Source organism: Hemicordylus capensis, chromosome 3 (assembly GCF_027244095.1).
Source record: "Hemicordylus capensis ecotype Gifberg chromosome 3, rHemCap1.1.pri, whole genome shotgun sequence".
In the NCBI taxonomy this organism is placed as follows: Eukaryota; Metazoa; Chordata; class Lepidosauria; order Squamata; family Cordylidae; genus Hemicordylus; species Hemicordylus capensis.
The window spans coordinates 225,730,397-225,751,478 of NC_069659.1; the positions used below are offsets into that span (position 1 = coordinate 225,730,397).

General features: G+C 43.0%; 1 long non-coding RNA gene across 2 annotated transcripts; it reads right to left on the minus strand.

Annotated features, from left to right (window-relative positions):
* Window positions 1-928: 928 nt before the first annotated feature.
* On the minus strand, window positions 929-20,817 carry LOC128351633 (uncharacterized). 2 transcript variants are annotated; one of them, XR_008319923.1, is made up of 2 exons: window positions 20,740-20,817; window positions 929-2,410 (listed from the first exon to the last, which is right to left on the minus strand). It is a non-coding gene; the product is annotated as an uncharacterized LOC128351633 (long non-coding RNA). The 2 variants fall into 2 exon arrangements; XR_008319924.1 differs by lacking the exon at window positions 20,740-20,817 and adding an exon at window positions 19,305-19,365.
* Between the last annotated feature and the right edge of the window lie 265 nt (window positions 20,818-21,082).

The following is a 21,082-nucleotide window of genomic DNA, read 5'->3' on the forward strand; positions in this document are numbered from 1 at the left end:
GAACGTGTATAGTGAGGAACAATGGTGTATGTGTATGCCATAATGGTTCCCAGCATTCTGCTGTGAGGATTCCACCAATGGAATTTAGAAACTTGGCTGTTCTAAACCCTGTTGTGGAAGTGGAGCAATGCTCTTGTATTTGCCTTCAATATCCACTGTGGACAGTTTAGCAATAACATTTCTGTTGAATCTGAACCCCATATTTGGGAATAACTGACATACTAAATGTACATATAGAACACAGTGGAAAGCACTCAGAGGACAGCTGTGGGTGCACCTAAATAACATATGCTTTTTCAGGAGTCCATTTGGCATAAACATACTTTCATGTGCCTCTAATAATTTGGTGGCGACTCAGGGCCGGGCCTACTCTGTTGCCGCCCTGAGACTCTGGAATGCACTCCCTGCTGAAATAAGAGCCTCTCCATCTCTGACAACTTTTTAAAAGTCCCTAAAGAAAAGACCCAAGCTTTTAAACTGGACTGTGATTTTAAATTGTTCTAAGGTTCTCATTTTTTAATTTGTTTTATGTTGTAAACCACCCAGAGATAGAAGTTTGGGGCGGTCTACAAATTTGACAAATAAATAAATTCTACAGTCCTTAGCCCTGCACCCATCTTCAGCTCACCCATCTTCAGCTAGACCCTTGCCCATCTGCAGCCCCAACTGAGGAAGTCACAGATCCAGCACAGCAGGTGAAGTATGTGTGGCAGCAGGTAGAGTTCTTCTGTGCTAGTTGTATGAATGAGTTTCCTTAACTTCACCTCTACCCACAAAGGAAAAACCTGGTCCTACAGCAGGAATGGTCAGCTTCCCTAATGGGAAGTGGTGGAGGTGTGCGTTTTGACTGGAGAGCAATGTTCCAGAAGTCAGAGCTGTATTTTGCCACATAATCTTTCCTGGGTACCATAATAAAACTAGTGCCATCTAGCAATAAAAGCTCCACATTTGTAAGCACATAGACATCACAGTTTATACTCAGAGATATAACAATGTCTGAACTATCTCTGTCTCCTACAACTTTAGAACACAGTTTTCATAAGCAACAGAAAATAAGCTGTGAGTTTCCACCGCATCTTGATTAAAACTTAGTGGGGGCTGACAATGGCCCAAATAAAATTTCATCAGGACCAGATCCAGCCTGCAGGTTGCCAGTTGTCCATGCCTGTCCCACACTATTCACGGCTGAACTATCCTGCCGATAACAATATTCATCTGCTCCAGAGACTTGGCCAGATGGATTACCAGCCAGCCTCCAGATTTGTGCTGGATGATGCAAACTCTTAATGGGATAGCTTGAGGTTTGAGCTGGACCTTATGTTCTCACATCAGCAGGCATTGATCTGTTAGTAGACACTCATTGGATCATAATCAAGTTCACCATCACCTTTCCTGAGATACAGAAGCATAAGAGCCCCTGGTGGCGCAGTGGTAAAACTGCCGCCCTGTAGCCAGAAGGTTACAAGTTCAATCCTGACCAGGGGCTCAAGGTTGACTCAGCCTTCCATCCTTCCGAGGTCGGTAAAATGAGTACCCAGAATGTTGGGGGCAATATGCTAAATCATTGTAAGCCGCTTAGAGAGCTCCGGCTATAAAGCGGTATATAAATGTAAGTGCTATTGCTAGTGCTATTGCTATAATTGTGGCAAGGTGAAGAAATAGCAGAAAAAGAACAGCTGTAGCACTTCAGGTTTTTTGTTTTGGGGTGTGTTAACAGATAGAAAAATCAATACAAATAAACAATGGAAACTGTTTACACATGTGAAGTAACATTGTTAGAAGCAGGGCTGTGGACTGCGGAAGATTTTAGTTGATTATTCATCTGAATATATATATATATTTAAACATACATTTGCAGATTAGCAACATCTTACCACAACTGCCTTTCTGGGGCATTGATATGTGGAATCCTGTTGGAGTAACAAACTGGAACAAAAGTAGGCTCAAAGGATACACGTGTGCCATTAAGCAAAAGGCACATCAATTAAAATTCTGTGGTGGCTGCTGTTTCTTCTTCTCAGGACTCGCTCCACATCCTCAGGGCTCAGTGGCAGCCGGCTGCATCTTCCAGTCCATCATGGCGATGGTGGCTGTAAAGAAGGGGAAGTCTGGGGTCCCTCACCCACCCGCTGCTGGAGGAGGAGGTAGTAGTGATGATGCTTCAGCAGCCACAGCTGCACCACCTTGCCCCTTCAGCACGCCTGCTCCCCACTCCGTATCTGAGGCCTCTCAGTGGCTGGATCATCTGCTGCATCAAGGCTGAGCCAGGAGCATTGGCCTGCAGGGGTTGGCGATGATGCAGCCGTCTCTTCAGCAGAGCCCAAGCCCCTGCTGTGATGCTGTGGCACTGGGACTGGGGGCTGAGCCGTTGCCAGCACCTAAGGAAGACACTGATACTGCTTCTGGGTGACTGCATGGGGGAGGAAAGTCATTTTTAAATATATATCTTTAAAATTATTTTACATTTTTAAAGAAATCTTTGGGATTGGGAGAGCCAGTGTGGTGTAGTGGTTAGAGTGCTGGACTAGGACCGGGGAGACCCGAGTTCAAATCCCCATGCAGCCACGAGACTTGCTGGGTGACTCTGGGCAAGTCACTTCTCTCTCAGCCTAGCCTACTTCACAGGGTTGTTGTGAAAGAGAAACTCAAGTATGTAGTACACCGCTCTGGGCTCCTTGGAGGAAGAGCGGGATATACATGTAACAACAACAACAACAACAACAACTCCTTCAACTCCTCTCTTCCTCTGTAGTGCACCACACCACTCCAAATATAAAATGAATAACACATCTTTTTTGGGGCTTACTTGGAAAGGGAAAGGGATGTTCAGTTTAATCCAAACAAGGTTTAGTTGAATCTACACACTGCACCAGGAACATAGGAAGCTGCCATATACTGAGTCAGACCATTGGTCTATCTAGTTCATTATTGTCTTCACAGACTGGCAGTGGCTGCAGGCAGGAATCTCTCTCAGCTCTATCTTGGAGAAGCCAGGGATGGAACTTGGAACTTTCTGCTCTCTGAGAATCCTGCACTGCACCATTTCTGCCAACAAAATGTTAGAGATTGTCAATTTTTACCCTCAATAGGTAAAACAGCAGAGCATTAAGGAATGAGCACACACACTCCAGTTACAGAGTGGTTAGCAGAGGATGGTTTAGTTATTGCAGCTACAGTGGTCCCTCGACTTACGAACTACTCGACATAAGTATTTTTCGAGTTACAAACGGCAGTTTTAGATCCGGTTTTAGATGCGGTTTTTTCGACTTACAAATTTTTAGATGGGGTTTCCTCGACTTACGAATTTTACATGCGGTTTCCTTGACTTGCCTGCCTGTTTACTGCCTGTTTATTCTTGAAAAGAAATGTTCCTGTGCAGTTTGCAAGCCTTACTGGGGGTCTGGGTCTTTTTTCTAGGCTCCGGAACGCATTAATCCATTCCCAATGCATTCCTATGGGAAACCGCTTTTCGACTTACGAACTTTTCGACTTACAAATGTGCATTCGGAACGGATTAATTTCGTAAGTAGAGGGACCACTGTATTTAGAGAAAACACATGGAGATCCTTGTAGAACTGAATAATAAATGTTTATTGGTTAAATACACTTAGATAGGAAAGACCTGTATCTAATCTAAAGGACTACATAACGGATAGGTAAGGAGAGAGAGAGAGAGAGAGACAGAGAGAGAGAGAGATGTTTCCATCTGCTCTCTAGGAGGAAAGGAAGGATTGTGACTCAGCACAGGAAGTGCTGCAGAGTCAATCCAGGGGTCACAGAGTAGGGACAGATACAGAGACCCTTAATCACTGTCTCTACTCCCAATGCCCCTAGTGGTCATTATTATGATTATGATTAGTATTAGTATTATTATTACATTTATATCCCACTCTTCCTCCAAGGAGCCCAGAGTGGGGTACAACATACTTAAGTTTCTCTTTCACAACAACCCTGTGAAGTAGGTTAGGCTGAGAGAGAAGTGACTGGCCCAGAGTCACTCAGCTAGTTTCATGGCTGAATAGGGATTTTGAACTCGGGTCTCCCCGGTCCAAGTCCAGCACTCTAACCACTACACCATGCTGGCTTAGGACAGTTGGTGCAAAAGGTCGATGCACTGGAAGTCCATCTCCAAAACAAAATGGCTCTTGCTGCTACCTTCAGCCAGGTACCTTGAAAAAAATGTGTCCACTTCCCAGTGCTCTGATTGGTTATAAAACACATCAATTATGCCTATCCTGTCCCTGATTGGTAGTTTAAGAAACACATACACACACCACAAAACATTTAGGATTGGCTGGACACTTATAAATATTAATTTTGGGAACTGGCTGCTTCTGGTTATTGGTCCTTTTTGAGCAGTGGGTGCTGCTGCCCCCAAAGCCCTATGAAAACACCAAGAAACAGAGCAGAAAAACAGGCAGAATAGGAAAATCAAAATGGTGACAGGTAGGGAAATTAAAATGGTGGCTGCAGAAATTTAAAACTGGCAACACCCATCCTGTCCCCTCACAAGAACCACCCCTGTTAAAATTTGCTTTTAACAGTTAGCCAGATATATTAGTCAACTGGCAACCTGAACTTATGCATGTTTACCTCAGAAGTAAATCTTAGTGAGATCAATAGGATTTACTCCCAGGTAAGTGTTCACTCGAGGCACAAATGACCAGGCTCAAACTATCATATTTCAGATACATTATGCGAAGATCCAGCTCCCTTGAGAAGTCTATAATGCTGGGAAAGGTTGCAGGAAAGAGAAGAAGAGGATGACCAGCAGCAAAGTGGATGGACTCAATTACAACAAAAATGAATACAACAAGCACTACTGAGAGACCTTAAAGGCCAAGCTGAAGACGGATCATCCTGAAGAGAATCTATCTAGGTGGTTGCTAAGAGTTGACACTGGCTTGATGGCATTTAATCAATCAATCAATCAAAAGTGTGCATAGGATTGCTACCTACAGCTTTAGCTGATTACTGATCAAACCAATCAAAACCTGCAGCTCTATTTAGAGACTAGAATTTGAAAGGATGCATTCAACATGTTCCTAAGGTTTTTGTTTTTATTCTTTTATTTATTTTAAACATTATCCCACTTTTCTTTCCAACAGAACATTCAAACTAGCTAACAACAAATTCAAAAAACAACAATAAGCAAAAATCAAAATATCAATAAAACCAACCAAAATGCTACCAACCAAAATACTACCAACACAACCAAAAGTATCCAACCAAAATACTATCAACACAAAACCAGACTGCAATATAATGGAGTTCCCCTCCTCAGCACAGCAGCCGTTAAGGTACCATCCAATCAGCCTCCACCAAACATCTGTCTAAAAAGCCAGAACTTAATGGGGTAGTAGGGGACTGAAAAGAAAGAAGGTGCTAGATAGGTTCCTAGGGAAGGTTGTCCCATAATGTCAGTGTCATAACTGAAAAGGCTGTGCTCCTCACACTCACTGCACCTTAGTTGGTGAGGGGTCCCAGAGTTGATATGAGGAGATAACATTAGGGAGGAGCCCAAACTCCTTTATGGCAGGGGTTTAGGGCAGGGGTGTCAAACTATGGCCCTCTGGCTGTTTTCAGCCTACAACGCCCATCATCCTCAGTCACAATGGCTGGTAGCCAGGGATGATGGGAGCTGTAGGCCAGAAACAGCTGGAGGGTCACACTTTGACACCCCCGGCTTAGGGCTTAAAATGTAGAAATCTCATTTTGAATTGTGTTTGGAAACAAACAGATAACCAATGAAGACCATGAAGAACCACAGTAATATACTCTGTCAGGCCAAACCCAGAGAACATTCTAGCAGAGAGAGTTTGGACCAAAATTTCCAGAGGTGTTTCAGGGATAGCCCCATGTTCTGAAGCATGTTTAAGTAGTCCAGTCGGGAGGTTAATAATGAATGACCACGGCCAGGTTTGTCTTATTGAAAAAAGGGTGCAACTAGTGTATCAGCCGAAGGGGATAAAAAGCACTCCCAGTCACCACTGCCACTTGGAACCATAGAATTACAGAGCTGAAAAGATGTTGGAGATTTTCAAGTCCAACCCTCTGCTCAGTGCAGGAAACTGCCACAGCATCTGTACTGATGGCTGCCCGGCCTCTGAAACCTTCAGAGAAAGAGAGCTCATCACTGCACGAGGCAGACTCTTCACTGCCCAACAGCTCTTACAGCTAGGAAATGCTTCCTAATGGCTAAGCTATATCTGCTTCTTTCTCATTCCAAACCATTGCTTCTAGTCCTATCTTGTATCTTTCTGTTGGGTCTATTCATTTTGAACAAGTTATTTCCTTCAAGTATTATAGGTCAATCGTGTATCTCATCCCACCAAGTTTCAGTGATACCTATCAGGTCATATTTGCCTTTCTGTGTTATGGTTCCAGGTTCTTCCTGTTTGTTTCCCCATACTCTGAGCATTTGGAAGCAGCACTGGACCAAGAAGTAGCCCCAAGCTCTGAACCTGCACCTTAAGCAGGAGTGAAACCCCATTCAAGGCAGGCAGTGCACCGATTCTTAGACTGATGGGCAGGGCCATCACCTTCTGAACTACCTGTGAGTACAAGGCAATCCTCATGCATAGCTTGGCAGTGGTTCAATAGGCATGGCAGTTAGATTATAGGGTACATTTTCTTGCTAGTGCTGCAGCTGAGTGGCAGAGCACCTGTTTTCAGCACAAAATGTCCTGGGTTCAGTCCCTGACATCTCCAGCAGGGGTATAGCTATAATTGAGCAGATGGGTTCAAAGAACCCAGGCCCTCCAGCTCCTCCCTCCCTATTTTCACCCTTATCTTCCTCATTCTGAGGAGCTGCCAGGGAGAGGGGTGAACACAGGCCCCCTCTTCCCTAGCTACGCCCCTGATCTCCAGGAAGGGCTTCAGGGTCTGAAACCCTGGAGATTTGCTGTCAATCAATGTTGACCTAGCTCAGGCCTGCTCAACTTCGGCCCTCCTACAGATGTTGGCCTTCAACTCCCATAATCCCTGGCTATTGGCCGCTGTGGCCGAGGTTTATGGGAGTTGTAGTCCAAAAACAGCTGGGGGGGGGGCTCAAAGTTGAGCAGGCCTGACCTAGATGGACCAGTGGAATGCTGCAGTACAAGGCGGCTTCATAAGTTTCTTTTTGACACGTCCATTACTTGTTGCTTAGTTACTTTAAGGCAGTGCAATCCATATCATGAGATGGTGTTTTATCTAACTACTTTATTATGACCACTGCTTTTCAAGCACAAAAGAAGGAGACAACAGTGCCTCTGAAATCTCACTCTGAAAAATAATCAAAGGCAACCAAGGGCCAAGAAATTAGGTTGTTTTGCCAGGCATCTAGATTTGTCCTGACAGATGAATTTTACTGCAGAATGAATGCAGGTAAAACAATGATGTCATTTTTGCAACACCTTTCTGCCAAAAATAACTGCCTAACTGTAAGAACACAGAGGCCTTCCTGCTGTGATAAAAATAACAGAACAGAGCCATCTGTACTCTGCTCTCAGGGGGAAAAACGGATAAAATCTCTCTCCTCATCCACCTTTTGTACCATGCAATTAAGCATTTGTTTTTCTCAACACACACACACACACACACACACACACACACACACACACACACACAATTTCATCACAGGAATAAATTAATTTGTTGCAAATTATCCAGTGTGCTATTTTTGTATTTTTACAGTTTTAAAACATTTGCAGAACACAGTGCATATGTATAGCTTGTTATGCATTTGCAAATATACCGTTGGAAGAACATCAATAAAAGGATGGGAAATATGTGAGAGGAAGGGATTTGATTCTGTAGAAATTCTTTTTTATGACCTTTGGAATGTTTGTTTATATGGGATGGTTTTGTGGGTGTGCCCTGGAGGAAGCTGCTGCTGCTGCTTTTAGGCTCATGCGCCATGCAGAGAGGTTGCATGTAGGGATGTTCATGAATCAATTTTTTGGATTAGATTTGTGTCCAAATTGAATCACCTCTGATTTATTTTGTGTCTGTATCTGACCCTCGAATCACTCGAGATTCGATTTGGATTTGATCCTATTCAATTTGGATTTGGATCATTTTGGAGAACTTATAAAAGCCCTAGGGGCACCAAATTTGGGTGGTGGGTAGGTCCCCATGGGTGCCACCTACCACCCAAATTTCAAGGCCATGAGGCACTTGGTTGATTTCTAATAATTTTGTTTAGTTTTTACTGATTTTGTATATTTCCACCATAGGAAATAATGGTGATTTGAAGTCACCCTATCCTAATCCTAACATGGAACCCTAGCTTTAATTTTAAAAAATGCTAAGCTCTAGCCCTTGTAGAAGTGGAGTTATGGAGCAAAATGTCTGGTCACTATTTTTCAAGTGTTTGGATTCTTTGGCGTATAATAACTTTTCTTCATAATGAATCCCTATGAGGATTCATTGCACACCTTCATTTCTTCTGTTCATTTTGACTGTCATTGGACAGTGCCAACTGTCAACTGCCATGTGTCAACTACACCCGCCTCCCCTCCCCCCACACACACACCTTCAAGGCAGTGGGGTACTCAGTTTATTTTTTAGGAATATTGAAGTGTTTAGATTCTTTGGTGTCTAATAACTTTTCCTTGTAATGAATCCCCATGAGGATTTATTATATGCCTTCATTTCTTCTGTTCATTTTGACTGTCATTAGACAATGCCAACTGTTAACTGCCATGTGTCAACTACACCCACTTCCCCCACACACAATGGGGTAAAATAAAGTGTGCCACCGAGTCGGTGTTGACTCCTGTCGACCACAGAGCTCTTTGGTTGTCTTTGGTAGAATACAGGAGGGGTTTACCATTGCCATCTCCCATGCAGTATGAGTTGATGCCTTTCAGCATCTTCCTAATGCGCTGCTGTTCAACATCAGTGTTTCCAGCAGGGATTTGAACCAGCAACATCTGGCTTGCTAATCAAGTCATTTAGTTTATTTTTAAAGGAATTTTTGAAGTATTTAGATTCCTTGGTGTCTTCATTACACACCTTCATTTCTTCTCATTTTGAATCCACTGCTTTGTGGGTGGGGGTGGGGAATTAGTGGCATCCCATGTGCCAACTACCCCCCCCCCACTTTCAAGCCGCTGGGTACTCAGTTTATGTTTTAAGAATTTTTGAGGTGTTTAGATTCTTTGGTGCATAATGAATCCTCATAGGGATTCATTATGAGGAAAGGTTATTAGATACCAAAGAGTCTAAACACTTGAAAAAATTCCTAGAACATAAACTGAGTAGTAACCCACTGCCTTGCGAGTGGGAGGGGGGTGTAGTTGGCATATGGCAGTTGGCAGCTGGATACAGTCAAAATGAACAGAAGAATTGAAGATATGTAATGAATCTTCATAGGGATTCAGTGAGGAAAGGTTATTATACACCAAAGAATCCAAACACCTGAAAAACAGTGACCAGACATTTTGCTCCTTAACCCCACTTCTACAAGGACTAAAGCTTAGCTTTCTTTTTAAAATGAAAGCTGGGAATCTTGGGGAAATGATAAGAGGAATGTGAATCTAAAAGTGATTCAAATCGAATCTGGCACGATTAAATTTGTACCCGAATCTAGCCAATGGACCACAGGGGCAATTTGTTCTGTCTCCAAATCACCCAAATCAGCTAGATTCAAGTAAAAATTAATTTGTACCCGGATTGGGTACAATCCCTAGTTGTTTGTCCAAAGTGTAATATTATGCTTCCACATAACATCGGCAGCTCCTCTTTGACCAGTATTCTGTGAAAGTGTGATCACTGTTGGACTGAGGGATTCCAGGACTTGATTCTGAAACATTATAGTCAAAAACTGACCTTGATTTGGTAAGCTGCTTGGGACTGCATACCTTTCAGCATTTCAGCAATAAGGATATACTCAATACATCTTGATAAGTATGCCAAGGATAATTTCATGAACTACATCCCTTCATTATGGGTACTGGTCAACATCCTGACTAGTACTTCCATTAGTGGGAGATGTTCCTAATCCGTAAGAGGGGTTATTCTTGTCAATCTACTCTTCCCTTCATTGCCCTTTGAACACTCCCCCTCCCCAATCTACTTTTGAGTTTTCCTCAGTCCCCAGGAACGTATTTTCAAGGGCACAGAAGGCTATTGAGAGAAATGGGGATTGGTAAAAATCACTTCTTGTGTGAATGAAACCATCCAGCAGGATGCTGCCCATTGCTGAAGGCTCTTTGTTGCCTGCTGTATTTTATATTTATTTACCTTGAGGTAGAATATTACCTTGAGGTAAATAAATATATTTATTTACCAAGAGGTGGTTGTTCTTTTGGTAAAGTTGTATTAGAAAAGCATAAGTTTCCTACAACAAGTTGTCAACAAATTCTGCACATATACCACACAACGTCTGCAGTGTGTAAAATGCCAAGCTGTGCATGGCTTGGTGCCTTAGAGTTCATGTGCTTTCATGTGTGACTCATGCAAACAATGTTTTAACAAGACATCCCCCCAATTCAAACCTAGGGACAAAATAGGGACAGCGATTTTACCAGGAGCAGGTACTATATAGGGGTGTGCATGGGCCATTTGGCACGCTTCCGTCCGAATTCAAACCAGTTTGTGATCGAACCACTCAAACCGGCCTGGTTCACAGTGGTTCAGTTCACAATTGAATCGGTTTTGCACATCCCTACTAGAAAATAGCGACTGTTTCGGGTAAATAGGCACAATATGGGACTGTCAGTGCTCAAGCCAGCTCAAAACCTCTTCTCTTCAGCACAGCAGAGGTGTACACCATCACCCCCCGCAACTGGCCAATCGCATTAAATCTCAGGATTGGCCAACCCAGCCCAGTAAAAGCACTAGGATCCTGACCTTATCTCTCTGTCTGGGCAAGAAAGCAGTCTGCTGTATGTTGGGGTCAATTTCCTAAAACAAATACAAACCAGAGCTCTTAAAATTGCTAATTGCATTCAGCAACCAAATGTGCATTTTGATAAGGTAACCTCACTATCTGCAGCATTAAGAATGCCCAGAGGAAAACAACGGCATATTGCAAACATGGAGGCAATATATTTATTTTATCATGGAGACTGCATATATTCCCTAACATATATCTAAGAGGATCTTGTTAGGATCCTGAGGATGTCATCATTTGTTGTTTTTTAAAAAGAAGTTTTTAGTCCTCATGGGCACAGAGATATGTTTGAAAAAAATGATGTCACCTGTGTTAAAGAACTGGAAATAAGGCAAGAAGCAAAAAGGAAGGACACACTATATTCCAGAGTTTTCTACACTGTCCAGTGACATCACCATATGACTGAGCATCATGACATTATCCTGTTCACAATGTGATCTCTGATTGGGTGGGATACCATATCACTAGTTCTGGAGAAGGGAGGAGGAAGAGCCTGAAAGGGAGGGCAAGAATGGCACTGAAGAAGTAACCCCTGCCAGGGGAAAAAAAACCAGATAATACAAAATAGGATTAAAAAGGTGGTGGTGGTGGTGGTGGTGGTTTTGAATATTTGCATAATCTTTTTCAGGAGAAATGTCTACCCTGTTGAAATTTCTAGCTTTGATTCTAAAACTGAAACTGGCAAATATTTGACACACAACCCTAATATGTATCACTATGATGATTGGTTAGTAGATGTCAGCACAAAAGCAAATCCGTTCTATTTAGCCTGCCACAGGGGAAAAGAAAAAGGCTGGGCTCAATCACATGAGCCCAGCCTGTTTCTCTTTCCATTCGATATGACACCCAGTTTCCACTTGCGCCCATCTTTGATGCTCTGGAAGAAAAAGGGTCATGATTCAGAACAGAACAAAGGTGCAGCATTAAGCTCAGGAGACCACAGTCGTGCCTTACAATTATAACTTGCCCGGCCATTTCTGAAGAGCCTGGGAAACAGGACTTGCCACTTGGCAGGGTCAGAGCCTCCTGGCCAGAGCTTATAAGATTATTTTTGTACGAAAAAAACTAAAAGCTTCACTACTAGCTTAAATTGCTTAAAGCCATTATTACAGTAATTGAAACATCATTCCATTCTGGGAGCAACATCAAACACTTCCTTTTATCAGGCTGCCTATAGATATTAAGAAGGCTAAACTGAGCTAGTGTCTCTCTGGGGTAAGATACAGCAGAAGCCTATTGGCTCCAAAGAGTGCAAGCATGTATGGGATTTCCCCCCCATCCCTTTGATACAGGTCACTGATTTCATTAATGTCACCTGATAAGAAAGTCAGAGCCTGATTCATTAAAGATCACATGCCCTGGGAAAGTAGTTCGAGTTTTAATTTAGAACAGAACTCTTTTTAGGGGCTGGGGGTGGGGGAAGAATTTATCCTTCATTTGATAGCAGCACAGACGGTTTTTTTGTTTTGTTTCTGCAATATGGAATGCTAGTGTCATTCCTAAATATATTTTAGAAAAGATTAACATTCTCTGAAAACTGATACTTGTGATGCATTTTGTCATCCCGCTGCATTGTACTGAATGAGTGTATAATTGAGAAGACTCTTCCGAACCTGATACTTTGTAACATACTGGCCAACAGTCGCCAGAGTTAAGCGCTTTGAAGTCTTATTGATTTCAAAGGGAATTATAAACATGTGATTAAATTTCTCCCATTGCCCTCAGTGGGACTTTAAAGTATGTAACTTTGGCTGGATTTTGCCCATATATTGGACTGAACAGCATGAAGGTCTTCAAATTCTAGCTGAAGTTGCTCTTGAAAATTAATATAATTTCATCTTCCACCATGTATGTATAATATAACAACAAATCCATATACAATAAAAACAGCAATCAATTAAAATACCAGTTAAACATAGCACAATCTCGCTATAATGTATTACCATGAGATATTCTGACATATCTGTATTATGGTATTACCATGAGATATTCTGACACAAGAAACCTGCATTGGATCCCTCAGAGTTAGCTAATTACAGACCAGTCTCTAATCTTCCTTGGTTGGGAAAAGTGATTGAGTGAGTGGTTGCTTCTCAGCTTCAGGCAGTTTTGAATGACACAGATTATTTTTAGATCCTTTCCAGACCATCTTTCGGGTGGGTTTTGGATGGGTTGAGACTGCCTTGGTTGGCCTGATGGATGATCTCCAGTTGGTGATCGACAGAGAGAGTGTGACTCTGCTGATCCTTTTGGATCTCTCAGTGGCTTTCGATAACATTGAACATGGTATTCTGCTGCGTCACTTGAAGGAGGTGGGATTGTGTGGCACTGTTTTATAGTAGTTCCATTCCTACCTCTCTGGCAGATTCCAGATGGTGTCGGGGACTGTTGCTCTGAAAAGTGAGAACTAAACTGTGGGGTTCCACAAGGCTCCATACTGCCTCCAATACTTTTTAACATTGACATGAAACCACAGGGAGAGATCATCAGGAAGTTTGGTCTGGTAAGCTATCAATATGCTGATGACACCCAGATCTATTTCTCTTTACCAAATTCTTCAGGAAATGGCATAATCTCCCTAAGTGCCTGCCTGGAGGTGATATTGGGCTGGATGAGGGATAACAGGCTGAGGCTGAATGCAAACAAGACAGAGGTACTGTCTGTAGGGGGTTGTGATCCTAGAGATGGTTTAGATCTGCCTGTTCTGGTTGGGGTTACACTCCCGCTGAAAGACCAGGTATGTAGTCTGGGAATTCTCCTGGATCCCAAACTCTCCCTGGTTTCTCAGGTTGATGCTGTGGCCAGGAGTGCTTTTTATCAACTTCGGCTGATATGCCAGATACATCCATTTCTGGAGCCAAATGACCTTAAAACAGTGGTACATATGCTGGTAACTTCTAGGCTTGACTACTGTATGCGCTCTATATGGGGCTGCCTTTGTATGTAGTTCAGAAATGATGGTTGGTACAGAATGTGGCAGCCAGATTGGTCTCTGGGTTTACCTGAAGGGACCATATAATACCAATTCTAAAATAACTGCACGGGGTGCCAATATGTTTCTGAACAAAATACAAAGTACTCGTTATCACCTATAAAGCCCTTAATGGCTTAGGTACAGGGTACTTCTTGTACCCTGGACCTTGTACCCTGGGTCTTGTACCTCTGAGTCTTGTACCCTTTGACCCAGAGTGCCTTCTCTGTTGTGAACCCTGTCGCCTATTAAGATCATCTGGAAAGGTCCGGTTACAGTTGGTGCCAACTTGTTTGGTGGCAACATGGCACCGGGCCTTCTCTGTGGCTGCCCCAGGGCTTTGGCATGTGCTCCCTGCTGAAATAAGAGCATCTCCTTCTCTGTTTGCTTTTAGAAGGACCCTGAAGACATACCTATTTTCCCAGGCTTTTAACTGAAACCAAATTTTAAATTTTATTGTGTTTTTATTTATTATGATTTTTATCTTTTTAAAATGAATTTTAAATGTTTTATATTTTGTATTGTGTTTATAATTCTGTACACCACCGAGAGATTTCTATATTAGGCAGTATATAAATTCAATAAATAAATAAATAAATAAATAAAATATTACAGTGGACATCGGAAATCTGATGAATGTTGACATTCTCATGTGAATGGCTGACAGTCCCTGATTAATTATGTAAATATTCTGAATATATTATGTAAATATCCAAAAATATGTCATTCCCCTTGGTGATACACCAGTGAATGCTGACTGTCACACTTCGGTAACTGTCAGGATTCCCCAGTGTATTCCAAAAAGTGTGGACAATAGACTTTCACAAAATTAATTCATGTGTGAAAATCAACATTTGCCAAATGTTGTACAGTCATTTGAATATGAATAGATATAGATATGAATTACATATAAAGTATCTCACATTACATTATATAGAAAAACAAAGCTACTCAGAGATTACTTTTAAATATGTTAAAAATACACTATTTATGCCATGTATAGATTACTATCCACTGGTGAGACAACCAGTCTTCATTATGTGGCATTCAATTGGCCATAGGCATAAGCAGTTCATGTTATGTTTCATAAATCCCTTGACAAACAGTAAAAAGGGAGTCTGTGCCTACCTAATGCTGTGACTTGGATGTGCTTTCAAAGGTTTAAAGACCTTTTGCATTTGGGAGGTGTTCTTTATTCAAATTAATGAAAATGGGCTCAACTTACAAGAATAAAAAGGCTTTTAAATGCTGATTAAAAATTAAATCAGCTGCCCGTTTTCCCCGGGGGGCCTTGTTTTAAGAGCTGTAATTCAGTGAAAGTCAAACAAGTAATCTTTTTAACACAGATAATTCTTGTACTGGAAATAATTTGTTGAAATTGTTTCGCAGCCCTGAACTATCAAACTTCAAATGCCGAGATTATTGGGAATGCAGATTTCTTCTTCAAAACATATTTGTAGGGCCACAAGAATTCTGTTAAATGTGTGAGGATTTTTTCAAGTATTTTTTCTCCATATTTATACAGAAACAAATTGTGATCAATAGGAGGGGGAAATTAATGTACTGGGCTTTGCAATGCTCCCTCCCTGCCCTCCCTAAATGGCAACCCTGATTAGAATACTTGCTGAAAAGCCCTATAATTGACTATATTTTGTTAGGAGGAACATATATTTCTTGCAAAGTCCAGTCTTGATAAGAAAGGGGACAAGTAATGTGACAGCCACAAGAAAGCAAGTTAGCTATGAGATGGATGTGTTGTAAGAATCCCCTGATTGCTTGTACAGTAATGTCATACTCAAGTGCATGTGTCTTGTGACTTAATAATAATGCTGCTTTTGAAATTGGGCATATGACCCTAGGAGATGCTTGTCAATATCTGCATGTCAGCACAAATGGGCATTCAGCCTTAAACATGACATGTGACCAGAGTTTGACTTGAAACAGCTTTCCGCCATGCCCAATGAGCATATTTCCTTTTTAATCTCAAAGCTGCTTTGTCCTATTGTTAACAAAGGAAAGGAATGAACAATAATCATTACATTGAAGTTTGAGATTCATCCTTCTTGGCCAAATTTAGCATACTCTTTCTCTCCCAGAGCAGACAGATTGTGACACTGTCAATGAGTCAGCGGTGCTAACACAAACAGTCTGAGAACAGTAGGAGCAAAGAGCTGAATGGGATCATTTAGAAAGGACAACGCCACTTTCAGCCATACAGATGAAAACCTCAACAGTTCTCATCTGGGCTATTTTTCTGAACCCAAAGGGCAAATGTTAGTTCACAGGCAAGGAAAAGCCAATACTGACACATTGCATGTTATGATCTGGACAAGGAATTTCTTTTTAGCCTCTTGCTTCCTCCCAGAAGAATCAGGTTTTATTCTGTGTAGTGGTTAGAGTGTGGTGTAGTGGTTAGAGTGCTGGACTAGGACCGGGGAGACCCGAGTTCAAATCCCCATTCAGCCATGATACTTGCTGGGTGACTCTGGGTCAGTCACTTCTCTCTCAGCCTAACCTACTACACAGGGTTGCTGTGAGGAGAAACTTAAGTATATAGTACACCGCTCTGGGCAACTTGGAGGAAGAGTGGGTTATAAAATGTTAATAATAATAATAATAATAATAATAATAAAATAACAATAATTAACAATAAAATAATTCTTATTCCGCAGTGGCTGACATAATGCACAACATTCCATATTTGTTATATCACAATGTGTACACAGTTGCACAAGTGCACTCTTGCACAAACACAAACGTTGCTCAAAAGTAGTTATGTGAGAGTACAGCCATTATTTTCCATGTCGGTACTATCCACAATTTTGTGCTATTTTTGCATCTGCGTAAGAGCACACTCGTACAGCTTCATGCATATTGTGTTATAACATGAATGGAGTGTTGTGCAGTGTGTCAGCCAACACATTTAATGGATCTGTGCCAGTCACACAGAAAAATGAAGGGTGGTGTTTCTGACAACAAAAGGGGCTCATGGATGTGGAGTAAAGAACCCTCCTCTGCCCATGGCCAAGCACTCTTCCAGTTCTGGAACTCAACTGAGAAAAGTGCCCGGGGCACAGATTGCAGGGAAATAAGGAATGGTAGGGTGAGGGTTTGGTATTCCTCACCTGTGTACTCCTTTTGCTGTTAAAAATGGACCCCATATGCTTTCTTCATGGCTGCAACCATCATATCCAGTTTGTTCCAAAGGGTGTATATCCACTACAAAGCTGTATAGTTTGCTACCATTTTGGCCACTAATGGCCGCTCCCAAATAATCCTGGGAATTGGCCCTTCCCAAACTACAGTTCCTTAGGGAGAGGGAATGACTGTTCAACCAGATTAAGTGTGTAGTGCAGATCTGCCCACAGCTAATTTGGTTTTTGACCCCTAAGGTTAAGAAAATATAAGATTTTAAAAACAATTCAACATATGTAGGTTGAAATCCAAAGGGTTCAGGGCATGTTTGCACCCTTAACCTCAGCTAAAGGCCAGGCTTTGCCATGGGGTTGGGTGTGACGGCGCTGCCAGTTTGGCGCCACGGGGCTGCCAGGATGTAAGTGAATCCCGGCAGTTCTCATGGGCAGCCAAGCCCCAATAAATTGACATGAGTACAACTCTGGAGTTTGTGTTCCAGAGTAGTGTTGCGCTAACACAAACATGCTTGCCTACTTGCGTCTGTGCAACAGTTGTGCAACCGGTGGAAGACTCCCTTGGTTTCAAAGGAACTTTTGCACAAGAGCACTCTGGCACAGTTCTGCAATCCCTGTTTCTGGGGCAGCTAATGCAATCGTCTTGCACTAGCGCGACTTTGCTCATTATGCAGGCACTTTGTTAGCAAGGATGTCATCCACGTTGTCCCACCAAATACAGTGCCACTTATTTTTGAATACACACAATTGTTTATTGCTGTGGGCACAAGGGCCACCTGCCACCCCTCTGTTGCTGCTGAGGGCACCACACACTGTCAGCACCAGCCTCCCCTTTGTGTGCCCATGGGAAAGGGTCAGAAGGCACTCTGCTCTGTCCCTCCCCCTTTCCATTACAGTACAAGCACGAGGTGGGGGAGGACGGAGAAGCAATGATAGAGGGGGTAGTGATAGAGAGCACTTGCTACAGAGCACACTCCCTCCCCAATGGCCCCCTGCTTTGTCCAAAGGTTTGATGGAGTGGGGTACTGAGATGGGCAGGCAGGGGGGCAGGCAAGAGGTTTGGGCCATCTGGCCAAACATTTTGGCACGTGACCCTTGGGCCCAGTGCTAGCACGGCCAAGGAGTGTATTAAGACATTGTTTAATTCCCAGAAACGCTTTTCAAAAGGAATTGTTTTCAAGAGAAGCACATTTTGTTAAGATAAATTCAGATGGCAGCAAAGTATGCTGATGCAGGAGTGGCATTGTGAACAGATTTTCTTCCCATTGGCAGCAGGCACTGTTTTACACAACATTAGTCACCCTAGACAGAGTTATTTAAATATATATATATATATATATATATATATATATATATATATATATATATCAGAATTTGGTGTTATTTTTTACTTGCTGAAGTGTCTTTCTACAGTCTGGGGGCACTGTTGTGCTTGCTACTTCTTTTAGAAAAGCTTCAGTGCAGATTAGAAGAAAAAGATTACAGAGCAGAAAATGATTTAAACTGAATGCAGTTGTGACTTGCTGCAAGGAGAGAGGAAGCACACAGCTACAGCTGGGCCCAGTGAATACTCTAAAGCAGGGATAGTGTTCCAGGGAGACTTGGGACTCCTTGAAAGCTTATCAGAGGGTCCTCAGTGAGCGGAGCAGTAATGAAGGACTTTGAAAGATGGCTTCTCTTCCCACTACTGATGGTCCCTTGCAATGCACAATTGCAGGAGGGGCATTTTAGAACATAACCTCTATCATGGTGTGATAGACCTTGCTAATGGCCCAGGTGAACTGAGTGTGTACCCTATATGTCCCAGAATCCTCTGCAATGTGTACATGAATTCCATGGAAGATAAGCAAAATTTCCTCGCCAGATATTTTTGTTTCTTGTTCCTGGGGTCAGGAGGACTTAGTAAGCACTCTGAGACGGAAGAAACAACTTAGCAACACCATACTCTTTCTTGCAGCTTCCCCACCCCCACACCAACTTCTTTCCCTCTCTTTCCTCCACATTGCCCTCTCTCCATGCCTCTCCCTCTGTTCCTTTCACCTTTCTACCAAGGGCCACAAGGGACAAACATCTGATAATTTGGAATGGGAGCACAACTATAAGGAAATCACAGATGTCAGCACATTTCTTCAAGGTATAACGTATTGCAGACTAAAGCTCCTTCAGGAGGCCTAAAGGGAACTGAAGCAGAGCTGTCTCTGATGCTAAGGGAGCAGGACCTGCTAAGTATCTGAGGGGCTGTAAATGTAATAAATACAACTAGCTGAACCCGCACAGAGCATCTTTGTGGTAGTTTACTTACTTTTAAGGGCTTAGTTGTGAGATTTTGATTGGTTGGTTGTTTCTTCTACACTCCCCCCGCCTCCTGCCCCAGTCTCACTTCCTGCCCTCCCTCCTCCTGCCCCAGTCTCTCTTCCTGCCCTCCCTCCCCCTGCCTCCTTCCCCAATCTCTCTTCCTGCCCCCCCGGCTCTTGCCCTCCTCCCCCCGGCTCCTGCCCCAGTCTCGTCCTCCCTCCCCGTTCTCCTGACCCGGCCTCCACCACCAGCCGCCTGCCCACTTCCCCAAGCGGGCCACCACCAGCCACATGTTTCCCTAAGCGGCCAGCTGCTTTGCCGCTGGCTTCCCCAAATGGCCCACCGCTCTCGAGTCACAAGTGGTGCTGAGTGCCGAGCCGACTGGTGCCCTGCCAATCCGGTGCCTCCGTGGCTCAGCCAATCAGCTGAGTGCCAGGACACATTTTCCATGCATCAGGACGGGCACATCTACGAGGATTAAATATATAGATTTTGCTAGCCATCTGTAAAGGTAAATTTTAATTTATTTATTACATTCATGTCTTGCCTTTTCATCATGAAATTCAAGGTGGCATACATAGGGTTCCTAGGCAGTCATTCATCCAGAGATTGGCCTGACCTATACATTCTTAGCTTTAGCAAGGTGACTATATCCAGAGCTATTCCTAGTAGGGTGCAGGGCTGGGGGTGAATCAGCATGTGCAGGGCCTCCTTAACATTTCATATCATTACAGAATCATACCGACTGATTACATACTGTAAGTAGTTTGAGTGAGGTTTTGGACATGTCCAACCAGCTTGGACATATAATGCATTTCTAAAGAAATAAAAATTAAAAGCACAACACATGATTCACAGTTCTCAGACCTTCTTGGTTGCAAATCAACTTGAGCATAGTGCATTAATCAATCAATCAATCAATATAGTTTTCCCAGAAGCTTTTGTAATTTTCTGTCATGAAATAAACCACTTATAGGACTTTTTGGATGGGTTTACAAAACAACAACAACAACACCCAACAATTTGTCCAATCTACTTTAAATATATATATATTCCTCCCCTCCTGCCCTACATCTCTGCTCAATACTAAAACCCTATGCCAAGTCATTCCAGGTCAGGTGATCTAAAGGCTGGGGCAGAAAGTGGGGTGTTTAACACTTTTTTATGAAGGCAAAGGGCAGATTCTTCCCTATCGGGGTGAATGATCGTCTAAGGTGGGCAGGCTTCAGTTCCAAACATTTTTGTAATTTTCTGTCATGAAGCAAACCACTTTAAAAAAAAAAATAGAAACCAAAAATTTGTCCAGTTCACTTCAATTGAAAGATACATATTCCTCTCCCCACCACCCTATATCTCTGCTCAGTACCAAAGCCCTATGGCAAGCCAATCCCTAAATATTTAAGGTGGGGGAAAATAACCCCAGAAAGGAAATCACATCATACCTCCATTACTAAGGCTCAGCTGGGCAGAGTCTGCAGAGAGCTCTGGTGCTGGGTACTCTCTGCCTGCCTGCTTCTTTCCTGAGCTTCAGGCTTCAGGGAGGCCTGCCTGGAGGCCTCTCTGGAAGCCCCGCCCACCCACCGAGCAGCTGAGAGGTGGGGAGGGAGGATGCTCTAGCAGCTTGCCTGGGAGCTTTTCAAGCTACACACAGACACAAAAGATCGGCTGAGGGGAAAGATAAGTGGCAAGGCCTGGAGGAGAGAGGAGGGCAGGTTGCACTGCAGTGTGCCAAGAGCAGGGCCTGTGCCAGCATGGGGCTCAGGGCAGTTGACCCGGTTGCCCCAC